This window comes from Protopterus annectens, chromosome 2.part0 (genome assembly GCF_019279795.1).
Source record: "Protopterus annectens isolate FY-2018-M chromosome 2.part0, PAN1.0, whole genome shotgun sequence".
In the NCBI taxonomy this organism is placed as follows: Eukaryota; Metazoa; Chordata; order Ceratodontiformes; family Protopteridae; genus Protopterus; species Protopterus annectens.
The window spans coordinates 1,160,303,418-1,160,316,656 of NC_056728.1; the positions used below are offsets into that span (position 1 = coordinate 1,160,303,418).

General features: G+C 40.1%; 1 protein-coding gene across 2 annotated transcripts in view; it reads right to left on the reverse strand.

The window, feature by feature from the left end:
- The window catches only part of PKD2 (polycystin 2, transient receptor potential cation channel), a 922,997-nt gene that overhangs the window by 266,331 nt on the left and 643,427 nt on the right, over window positions 1-13,239 (reverse strand). The gene's annotated exons all lie outside the window — the stretch shown is intronic.

Genomic DNA, 13,239 nt, shown 5'->3' on the forward strand with positions numbered 1-13,239 from the left:
CAATCTAATGCTGAATGCATTTACAATGTTCCCCACACATGACAAGTTTGCACATTCGCTTCTTTGTTGCCCATCTGTACTCTAGGGAATTACATGCGAAATGGTTCAAGTGGCTACCAAACAGCACCACTGGCACTGGTACCTTGTGTACTGCATTCTGACATTCCAAATGGCAATGCAACATGTGTCCAGCATTACTTCTGCTGTGGTACTGTAAACTTCACTCCCATATCCACGCATGCTGCACCAGATTCCACACCAGAAACATTGTCAGCACTGACAGTGTTATTCTTCAAGTCAAGCACTGCGATGGAACAAAAGTGAAAACAAGTACAAAAGAAGATCCACAGATGCCACCAATTCCACTTTCTGCAGGATGGACGCAGTCCGCCTGAGGAAGAGGATACATGGATTTCTCAGTCACACAATGGGATCAAAACTAGGGCTGGAACTACAAATGAGTTAGGATGTTCTCAAAAACTAATAACATTACGTGGTCCTTTGTTGCACAGGTCACAGTCTGATGAGTTCAGACAAAAGAGGAATCCTGACAGCTGTTTAATGCAACCATATCCATGGCAACAGACCCTTTTTCATTGATTAGACAGTGGGAGTGAGAATATCAATCACTGAGTAGCTGGTTTGTAACTATGTGGGCAGTGCTCGTCACTGCAAACTAATTGTCCTGTGTGCACGACATGCACTGTCCACATAGATGCAAACCAGATATGCCTGACAGTGACTGATATTGTCATTCCAACTGTCTAATCAATGAAAAAGGTTCTGTTGCCAAGGATATGAACTTTCCTACTGTCTCCATTACCTGCTCGGTGGATATGGGCATCCTGACACAATGTAGAAATTGCCTCATGTTTACTGACAACCAGTTAATTCTCAAACAAACTGATACGGCAGACATATTTACACAATGTCACTGGAGGCAAAGCTCACATAAAAGTACTCCTAATGTCAATAAGATTGACAGTAGTACACACACTGCACTCATCACACACAATTCAAAGCAGACATGTCAACTCACATATGCTGAGGCACTTATATGTAACCTTCCTAAACCACAAATACCTCCTAGATGAAGTACACATAACAAAACCCCTCAGCAGCCCCAAATTCACTGTTTCAAAACAACACCCACATCAACACATAGAGCTACATCTCATGGAGCCTCTACCTATAAGCCCATAAGGCAAGCCACCACACCATCCGACATTCTAGTCATTGGAGACTCCGTTGTGAGAGATGCTGATGTCCCTCTCACCAGGCTGAGTAAGGAGAAAGTTACGGTCACAGTTGCTTATCAGGGGCTAGGATCCACCACATTATGCATGCACTCAAGTCACTGGACCACAATTACCAAAATGACTCAGTCATAGTCCATGTGGGAGTAAATGACCCGAGACACCTCCCTAGACTATATGAAGAGAGACAACATGGAGCTCTCGGAATAAGTGTCTCAGGCTGGTATGAGCCTAACATTGAGCAGCATTTTACTTTCCCCAAGGATGATGCCACAATACAAACAAAAGATGATTGACTAATAATTGGCTTAGTTTCTGGTGTTATTCTAAGGGGGTGCAATATTTGTCAGCATGGAAGATGGTCAACAGACCATGCTGCTTTGGCAGGGATGGTCTGCACCTCTCCCTTCCAGGCTTTCAAATATTAGCTAAAACATCATCTTCCCCCATAGTGCCTTTTTTTAAGGCAATGCCAAACTAAAAGTACTTCTGACATAGCAAATCAAAACCAAGACAATCTAAAGGTATTACTGTTCAATGCTAGGAGTCTAAACAAAAAACTCCACTCCCTAGAAGGTCTCCTTATCCTACAGAATGCTGATGTCTGTGCAGTCAACTGAGCCATGGTTTAATGCCATGGAGAGCACAGCAACAGTGCAAGGTTATAATGCCTTCCACACATTTAGGCCAGCTACTTCACAGGCAGGGACTAAAGGTGGAGGTGTCTCTATTTACATAAAAAATAAATAGACTTCAAGGCTGGTCAAACAGGACAATGCACTTGAGCTGCTCCATGTTCAAATTGCTACAGGTAAAATCCAATACCACTTCCTTTCAAGCTATATGTCCCCCTCTATGACCCTGGAAACCCATACCATGTATTTAAACTCATTAGAAACAATAACCATCCAACCCAATACACTCATGGGTGACTTTAATTACCCCACTATTATCTGGAAATCCAATACGACACCAAACATATATGCACAGAGATTCCTAGATTTTGTAAATACACTCTCCCTGGACCACAGAGAGTCAATGCACCAACCAGGGGTGCAACCATACTGTATCTGGTTGTCACTAATATGGGAGACTGCCACACAACCCCTACTGTAATGCTTTACCTGGTAAGGTCAGACCAAAAAACGGTCTCCTTTGAAGTAAAAATAAAAACTGGACCCCCAGCTAAACTTGGAATATTCAGGAACTATTCTAAAGCTAACCTCCTGCTATTAAGTGAGAACCTGGCAAAATTTCAAGCCCCCATAAACCCTGAGAACACTGCTGTCTATGCAGAACTGCTCACAGAAAGCCTGCACAAGGATGTTAACAGCTGCACAAAGGCAGCTGTACAGACCAGGAAGATGTACAGAACTAACAAAAACAAGCCCCCTGGTGGAATCACAAAATCAATAGGCTGTATAACAGGAGGAAGAAAATCATGGCAAAAATTAGGAGGTGCAGCATCCAGAAGGATAAAAGCACTCTCATTAAACACAACAGACAACTCAGAGAACAAAAAAGTCTACCAAAGCCAAATTTGAGGAAAGTTTGGCCTCCCAGACCAAGGGCAACCACAAAGCATATTTTAGCTATGTCCACAACCTCAAAGGCAATACAAAATTGTGTGCAGAGCTCATTGTTAATTGAGCCACCTATACTGAGGCAGAAGATATAGCAAACCTCCTGGTTGATAAATTCAGCTCCAACTTCACCCCCTTAACTTTCCCTCAGGAAATATCATCAAATCACTACGGAACAGGTCCTTAATACTCTCTCTAAGACCAAGAACACTGCATCAATGGGCCCAGATAATATCTCAGGATGCCTTCTAAACAGCATGAAACATGACCTGTTAGAGCCTCTGGAATTACTATTTTACTGTAGCCTCCAAACAGGCTTCATATGCCTCATGAATGGAGAAGGGCAACAACCATTCCTCTGCACAAAGGTGGGCCATCTACAGACCCTGGAAACTACATACCCATAAGCCTCACTAGTCTTGTATGGAAAGCCATGGAAAGAATTAACATGGAAATGATCAGTAGAGATATAGTGAACCTCCACACACTGGACCCAAACTCAGTTTGGTTTCTTCAAGGGCAGATCATGTCTACTCAGCCTGGTGGACTTCTTTGAGAAGGTCACCAAAGCAATGGACAAGGGCAAAATCGTTTACACTGCCTACCTTGCCCTGGCCAATGTATTTTACACAATACTCCACTCAGGCATTGTTGACAAAGGGGTTAGGTAGAAGCCCTTATGCCACCCAGTGGATAGCCAACTGGCTGACATACAGGACCCAGAAGTTAGAATTGGGGAGTCCACCTCTACAAAGAGGCCAGTCACAAGTTGAGTCCCTCAGGGATCAGTCCTTGGACTGCTCCTTTTTGGCATTTACTTCTCAGAAGTCAAGGCCAGTGTCAGTGGTCTCTGGCTGACTAAATTTGCAGATAATTGCAAATTACGAGCTGTCACTACATCTCACACCGACACAAATGTTCTCCAGGAGGGGTGGACACAGACAAACAACTGGTGTCAGAGCCATGGACTGAAACTAAATGCCAAGAAATCCATAACAGTATCTTTGGGAAGTCATCCATCCCTGGTAACTTTCACATATTGACAACACACCCTTAGAGTTGACCCAATATTCAGGAATTTAGGGACACACACAGACAGTAATCTATCCTTTGGCCATCACATGTCTACAGTGGTCAGGAAATCGTTCTTTGTTGCGCAACTTATAAGCAAGTCCAAGGAAGTCATTGTTCCACTTTATTCAGTATTAGTACAATGGCCCCTTTGGTATGTAGCTAACCACACATATCTAACAACTGGAATGTCCTGGGGTTCCTCACTAAAAGAATACACAGTGCAAGTAAAATGTCCTATGCAGACTGGTGAAGCAAAAAACAACCCAGGAAGCTGAATCAAATAAGTGACAAGTGATCACGAAATAAAGTCCGTAACGTTAGCACTTTATTAATAAACAAGAACTTTCGGATGGCCTTGTAGCCTTCCTTCCTCAGACAAACAAATGTGCAGACATGAACGTTGTTTAAATATACACTCAATTAATCTATTAATGACCTCATAGGTGTAGTCATCTCATTATAAAAACTCACATTCACTTTAAACCATAATAAAATCTTAAAAATGTAAATACGGTGCCTTAGAACCATGTACATATGTAAATGCATTAATCAATTATACAATGTCTAACTAGCCATTTACTGAACTTTAAAATGCAACTTTGAATTACAGCATAACAACACGTTAAAACACACGAATATTAAATCCATAATGTGTGTACTTAAGCGCTGTATTACCAAGTACAAACTACTAAGTTATAGTCATTTAAAATTTATAAATTGTTAAGACTGGCTAACACATATTTCCCTGTAATGGAATGGTAGTGTGTATTGCTAAGCTACAACCCTAATAAAGCAAATCCTGGTTGCAAAATGGGCTGTGTGCACCCTATCAGGGAAATGGACTCACTTGTATTCTCAAACATCTAGCTCTAAGGAGGTAATTCTTGGTCCTTACACATTTGGTATTACATTGTCATTTTATTGCTATTTAACACAAGGTCTTATGTTTTAAGTTTTTATTTACATTCACTTTTTAGCTTTTTATATATATGCTCCCATAGTTGTAGTTAATTTTCAAAAAAAGGGGGGGGTCTGATAGGGTGCACACAGCCCATTTTGCAACCAGGATTTGCTTTATTAGGGTTGTAGCTTAGCAATACACACTACCATTCCATTACAGGGAAATATGTGTTAGCCAGTCTTAACAATTTATAAATTTTAAATGGCTATAACTTAGTAGTTTGTACTTGGTAATACAGCGCTTAAGTACACACATTATGGATTTAATATTCGTGTGTTTTAACGTGTTGTTATGCTGTAATTCAAAGTTGCATTTTAAAGTTCAGTAAATGGCTAGTTAGACATTGTATAATTGATTAATGCATTTACATATGTACATGGTTCTAAGGCACCGTATTTACATTTTTAAGATTTTATTATGGTTTAAAGTGAATGTGAGTTTTTATAATGAGATGACTACACCTATGAGGTCATTAATAGATTAATTGAGTGTATATTTAAACAACGTGCACATTTGTTTGTCTGAGGAAGGAAGGCTACAAGGCCATCCGAAAGTTCTTGTTTATTAATAAAGTGCTAATGTTACGGACTTTATTTCGTGATCACTTGTCACTTATTTGATTCACCGTAATCACTACCTGTGGCAGGCTTCCTGGGTTGTTTTTTGCTTCACCAGTTTGTTTGGCAGTTTTTGGTTGTTCTCGTTCCCTATGCTGACTGCCTTAAGGCCCTATCCATGTTTCTGTCTCCTACAGGCTTTTGAGGGGAGATCTATGCCTGGCATACAGGGCACTGTCAGACCCCACTCTGATGGACCTCCTGCATATCCACAAAACAAACAGCACCAGAATTATTTGTTCTAAAGACTTAAACCTTTCCTGTGATAGTATTAGGACTTGCTGGAGAGATACAGTGGATAAAGAAAGTGTACATACCCCTGTTAAAATGCCAGGTTTTTGTGATATAAAAAAAATGAGACCACAATAAATCATTTCACAACGTTTCCCACCTTTAATGTGACCTATAACCTGAACAACTCAGTTGTAAAACAAACAAATCTGTTAGGGGAAAATATAAAAAATAAAAAAACGTACAATAAGCTGGTTGCATAAGTGTGCACACCCTTAAAACTAATACTTTGTTGAAACACCTTTTGATTTAATTACAACATTCAGTCTTCTTGGGTACACACCTGCCATCAATTAGAAAGACTCTGATTAACCCCAAATAAAGTTCAGCTGTCCTAGTAGGATTTTCCTGACATTTACTCAGTTGCCTGCTATAGCAAAAGCCATGGTTCACAGAGAGCTTACAAAGCATCAAAAGGATCTCATGGTTGAAAGATATCAGTCAGGAGAAGGGTATAAAAAAAGTTCTACAGCATTGGATATACCATAGAACACAGTGAAGACAGTCATCAAACAGTGGAGAAAATATGGGACAACAGTGACGTTGCAAAGAACTGTATGTCCCTCCAAAATTGATGAAATGACAAGATGAAAACTGGTGAAGGAGGCTGCCAAGAGACCTACAGCAACACTGAAGGAGCTGCAGGAATTTCTGGCAAGTACTGGTTGTGTACTACATGTGACAACAATCTCCCGTATTCTCCGTATGTCTGGACTATGGGGTAGGGTTGCAAGACGGAAGCCTTTTCTTACGCAAAAAAAACATCCAGGCCCAGCTAAAATTTGCAAAACAATAACCAAGTCTCCCAAAAGCACATGGGAAAATATGTTATGGTCTAATGAAACCAAGGTTGAACTTTTTGGCCACAAGTCCAAACGTACATTTGGCACAAAAACAACACTTTGTATCACCAAAGAACACCATCCCCATGGTGAAGCATGGTGGTGGCAGTATCATGCTTTGGGGTTTCTTTTCTTCAGCTGGAACTGGGGCTTTAATCAAGGTGGAGGGAATTATGAACAGTTCCAAATACCAGTCACTTTTGACCCCAAACCTTCAGGCATCTGCTAGAAAGATGAAGATGAAGAGGAATTTCACCTTTCAACACGACAATGACCCCAAGCATACATCCAAGTCAACAAAAGAATGGCTTCATCAGAAGAATATTAAAGTTTTGGAATGTCCCATCTAGAGTCCAGACCTAAATCCAATAGAAAATCTGTGAAGTGACCTGAGAGGGCTGTGCACAAGAGATGCCCTCGCAATCTGACAGATTTGGAGCACCTTTTGCAAGGTAGAGTTGGCAAATACTGCTGAGTCAAGATGTGCCATGCTGATAGACTCCTACCCAAGAAGGCTGAATTCTGTAATTAAATCAAAAGGCGCTTCAACAAATTATTAGTTTACAGGTGTGCACACTTATGCAACCAGCTTATTGTACATTTTTTTATTTTTTATGTTTCTTCCCCTGACAGATTTGCTTTTCAATTGAACTGCACAGGTTATAAGTCACATTAAAGGTGGGAAAAGTTTTGAAATGATTTCTTGTGGTCTCATTTTTTTATATCACAAAAACCTGGCATTTTAACAGTAGTGTGTAAACTTTTTATATCCACTGTAGGTATGTATCCCAGACAGTACCCCATCTATGGAACAGGCTCCCCATCCATGTGAAGCAAAGTTCCTCCCTAACCTATTTCAACTGCAACTTGGACAACTGGATGGGAAACCGAAAATTCATCCCTGGTTTGGCATCTATGAACACAGGTAACATATAAATGGTTCATCTTCCAGACCCATGCTTACACTTATCAAGGGTATCAGAACTTGTCAGAGATTTGGGATGCATGGCTAGGATTAAACAGGCCCATGTGGTTGTTAGCCTAGTACACACCTATGAACATAAATCATAAGAGATAAAATATAGAGTGAAATGTTCATGTCTACATTAATAATTATAGGACTACAGGCCCTAAATGTTTTATAAAATAATTTAATTTCTCAAGTTGAGTGGTTTGTTAGTGCAACATAAACAGATTGTTACAATCTATTTCACAGTCTAATGAACTAAATAATGGAAAGATGATCATCTTCACAAGCTATTACAAATTACAGCAATATCAGATGAGTCGCACCACATTTTCTAACTACAGCATACAAACTATAAACCAATATGAAACCTTAAGTTCCACGTATTAAACCATATTCTTGATAAGACAGTACACCTGAATCTGAGATTATTCTTCCTGAAAATCAATAAAAGCATTTGTTAAAACTAAAAGTTAAGCTACTGTTTTCACACTAGTACAAGTTATGAATTTCTGAACTGCAACTTAGCAGCACACTGGCACAGAAGTCAGTATTGCTGACTTACTGCATTTGATTCTTCAGTGGGACTCTTGGCTAGAGGGAAAAGCGGGCTTCGGAGTGGAGTATGCAGACTGCAAGTCCTCCCAGTGGCTGCATGGGATTTTTTTTATACAATAGTGAAGTTGGTATACATAACTTTAGGGGTGTGGGAGGCTTGCTTTTTACTGAATGAGTATATGCTCTGAAAAGAGCTCGTCTTGAAAGCCTTAGTATTGCCATTATTTGTGACTTTATTGTTTCATAAAACCAATGGTCTGGAGTTCTTGGTTTTGCTTGTTGTGATTTTTCACCATTTTGGATTTCCTATTTGCCTGCCTGCCTTGGTGTGGTTCTTTCATCCCATTCCCCATCTCAGACACCATCCCCATCACCTCAAGATTTCTCAGTTGCTACTGTTTTGTATACCTTACTTTTCAGCTTCTTTAGCATTTTCTGACACTATATTTATGGTTTATATCCTGCCAAGAATACAACAGCTGGCCAATTTTCAAAGTTTCAAGGCACCTTACATATTCCCAAACTGTCAAGAAACTTGAGCTGAGACGATTAAAAGATAAGTTTGGGTGTGAAGCCCTTCAGAACTTTTCTGCTGCTAAAGACTCTATGCTCCTCTGCATAGCCGGCTGTAGGCACCAGCGAACCATGCGGCTGCTGGGGGGCCCCCAACTACATCAAGTTATTTTATTTTGATATTTTGTAACATGTCTGTCAAACCAACAAAAGCTAATACAACAATCTTTATACTTAATAAATCAGCTGGGTAATCACTCTTAAATCTCCTATAAAATTCAAATAAATCTCTGGTTATATTAACAGTGTTTTATCAAGTAACAGGCTTTACAATTCCATTAAATATTTCACCACTAACATAGTGTCCCCAGCTTAGTTAAACCCTACTGGTGGATGTTCTTTTCACTAAAATTAACATAATCATCTTTAGGGACCCACAATACATGTGGCTGCAGGGGCCCCACAAAAGCTGTTGTTGGTTGGAGAAAAATGAAGAGGAAAAAATGTATTCATTTCCTTACTATGCTCTTTAACCTGAACAGGGCTGTGATACAACCATAACAGGATAAAGCTAATGATGAACATGACCAAGGTAAGCACTAGACAGATCAACAGCCCAGAGTGACTGATTTCTGTGCAAACCTTGGATTTTAAGAAGAGCTGATGCTTCCAATTTTCAGGAGTGATTTTCTCTTTCTGGAATTTTTATAAATACTGGCAGAACACCAGATATTATAACTCTCAACTTCTTTGCTGAAGAATTCAGCCAGTGCCATAAATAACAGCAAAATAAGGGCTCAAAATCAGAAACATGTCTTAAATATTATTCTAGTTCACTTAAAAAGTTAATAGAATAACACCTTTTGCATCAAAATGCATTTTTTCGACAATAAGAACTATAAAACTGTCTGGATTTATTGATTGTATGTAATCCTGAATGATTTATCAGTGAATCAAACTTTTTATGATGGACAGAGCAAAATTGTGAACAAAATGTGTGAAATCAGGGGCAGCCACATGTATGCATTACTCCTCAATAAGGTAAATAAAAATGACTTAACCCTGCTTCTGTTTGGTAATCATAAACAGCAGTCACTGATCTAGTGTGGCAGTACCAGTGTTGCACAATGTACTGTTATTGGTAAAATAGGTATGAAACTGGTGCTGTTATGGCTTGTGCATGTCTAAAAATATCAATGATTTTTATCTGTGTACACACCAAATAATGCCAGGACATATACATTATTCCATTGGCTATCAGTAAAAAATGCAGATAAGTAATTTTATTTATTTATTTGACATTTGTTAACCGGGAAAGTTCGACTGGGTCAAAAACCCATTTTCAGCGGAGGCCCGGGGAGAAAAGCTCCACAATAACAAAACATCAAGAATATGCAGAGTATTATATTTCATTTTCAAAGGTATGGCATAAAACATATCACAGAATATTTAGACACTTAGAGCTTCTAGAAGTTTGGTGGCTCCCCCACTCCCCAGACTGTGTATGTGGATTCAAGGAGCTCCCTTAATCATCATTGACTGTGTGTGGGGGGCCCCACAAAAGCTGTTCTTAGCTGAAGAAAAAATTTATTAAATTTCCTGATGCGATGTTTGCTCTGAAAGTGCTGATGGAGAAGTACGGAGAAGGTCAGGAGGAGTTGCATTGTGTTTTTGTAGACTTAGAGAAAGCATATGACAGGGTGCCTAGAGAGGAGTTGTGGTACTGTATGAGGAAGTCAGGAGTGTCAGAGAAGTATGTAAGAGTGGAACAGGTTATGTACGAGGGTAGTGTGACAGCGGTGAGGTCTGCGGTGGGAGTGATGGATGCGTTTAAGGTGGAGGTGGGATTACATCAAGGATCAGCTCTGAGCCCTTTCTTATTTGCAATGGTGATGGTCAGGTTGACAGACGAGATCAGACAGGAGTCCCCGTGGACTATGATGTTTGCAGATGACAATGTGATCTGTAATGAGAGTAGGAACAGGTGGAGGAGACCCTGGAGAGATGGAGATATGCTGGTGGATGAGTTTAAATACTTGGGATAAATAGTTTTATATGGGTTTGAGACAGTGGCATTGACAAAAATGCAGGCGTTAGAACTAGATGTGGCAGAGTTAAAGATGTTAAGATTTGCAATAAGTATATTAGAAGGTCAGCCCAGGTTGGAAGGTTTGGAGACAAGATAAGGTTTATGGATGCGGTGGAGAGAGGACATACAGGTGGTAGGTGTGACAGAGCAAGATGCAGAGGACAGGAAGAAATGGAAACAGATGATCCGCTGGCTGCCCCCCCCTGGGGGAACAAGCCGAAGAAGATGATGATTCTTTAATTTTCATCACAGTCAAAGTTTACAGGTGTGCACAGGAGGTAATTTTTAGCTTGTTTTTAGGTTGAAGACAGTATAGTCTTTGTTTCTTTTACTTTTCTTGCAGACATTACAGGTGTACAAAGGTTATTATAGCTTGTGTAGGGCACTATACTGTGTAGGACTAACAAAATAGAATACTTTATTGTAATCATTTTTTTTCACTTTCCTCACAATTACCTTAATCATAATTTCTGTTCAGCCCATCACTGGTGAAAAGATTGTGTAAAAAGAAAAAAACTTTAAATTGCATTTCAGAGCACATAGAAAGTTACAGCTTATTGAAAAAGCTGAAGAGTAAAGCAAAATGTGAGAAAAGGAACATAAAAAGTATTGTGCATGGTGTGAAGACCCCAAGATGGCAGGAATCATAGGGCAGGACTTAGAGGGTGAGGGGGCTGAAATGGTAGGCCTAGGGCTCCATTTCACCTAAGTCTAGACATGTACATAGAGTTGTTGTAATGTATCACTGTTGCAAGTAAATGCCAGCAACTGTAAATCTCCCTTTGTGAAATGGGCCAACATATTGTGGTACACAGGCCTGTTGTAATGTAATAGTATTGTTGCTACAGGTCAGTCTCTGCATACTACACCTAAAAGTTTGCAGTAGGAACTAAAAGGTTGCTTAGAAGGGGTGGCAGTGACAGGGTGATACTTGGACAGGAAGTGGCTAGGGGGCCCCCAAAATGCTAACAATGGCCCTGCTCCTCTGAGACTTTCGAGAATCGACTTTCGGCTTGTGCTTTCCTTTGCTTGTCAGATAAGTTTCCTTTGGGGAAAAAAAACTTCCATTGTTTTAATTTTGTTGATGTTTTATTACCTTTCCTCTTCAGGAAAGTTATTTTAAAGCTAGGAGGAGTGTTTTGTTCTAACAGATCATTTTGAGACTATAACTTTTAAATGGTGCACTTGTTTTTTTACCCAAGTTTAAATGTAAAGTAATTGAAAACATTTTTTCTGTGGAGACGCTGCGTTTATTTTTATTTTGTGGGGCTGGCATGGTGTTTTAAAGTGGTTTTTGCTGTGTCTTTTTCTTTCTGTCAAAAAAGTAACTTTTGTGGACTGGTAGTCTTTACCGACTATTGCTGCCTGGCTTCCCTGGGAAAGAGGCACCATTTTCGTCTTGACCTTGGAAAACACTACCTGTCCCAGTGTCTTTTCCTTTTCTGGCCAGATGATGAATCATTACATAAACAGGCTTTGCCACCATAGCAGGCTAGCAATTTGCCTCAGCCGCATGTGGGTGACTGCTGTTGCCATCTGTTGTACCTCAGACCACTCAACTTTTACGTAGGTTCCCTCTCGTGTGGCATACAGCTACTATGATCCAGGGGGTTAGTCATGTTCTCTGTGGCTGTTGAGGTCCCTCAGTGGGGAAGGGAGAGTCACTCTCAGTGCTAGGAGAGGGAGCAGGGAAGGTTTCCCTCGTGTCAGAATGCTGTGTCCACCCCTGGGGAAGCAGCTGCTGCCATCAGTAACACGGTTTGCCTCATTTTTCCCTTCCTGGGACAGGAGTAGTTTACTGCATGTGGCTCAGGGTTTAACTCAGGGTATTGATCCTTCCTGTAAAGTAGTTTCTGGTAAAAGAAAAAGAGGGATTCCTCTTTTCCTGAAGATATTCAAGATTCTGAATCTGAACAGGAAAATGCAGGGACAGATACAGGGCTTTTCCTCAGATTTCTGATTAAGACTCAGAGGACAGCTTAGTTTCCGATTATCCTTGTGCAGGTTTCTTTTTCTCCGAGACTACTGCTAGAATGTGCCAGTGTTTTCAGTAGGAGAACACTGAGGTTTCCAAGCCTCTCAGAAAATACTATGAGTTGTTACAGAATGATTTTCCAGAACATAAACAAATTCCTCCTGTTCTGTCAGCTTTAGAGGATGTCTTTTTGTTACTGACTGCAATGTTCCTGACAGTAACGCCAGCTGCCCCTAAAAAAAGCAAACGGGATGTAAAAAGTTCCTCAGTCTTAAATTTTTGTACACTACTGCCAAACCTGACCTGGCAGCTATAGCTTTAGTTGAGCCCACTGCCGCTAAACACTTAGTTAATTCCAATTTTAATCTTTCCGATAAGGACTGGAAAATTATTGACAGGTATGGGGAAAAAAGTGTATACTTCTGCAACTTTGATTTTCAGAATTTTTAACTGTCAAGCTCATATGTTAAAGTTTCTTCTGACAAATTGTCAAAAGTATGAGGAATGTTTTAA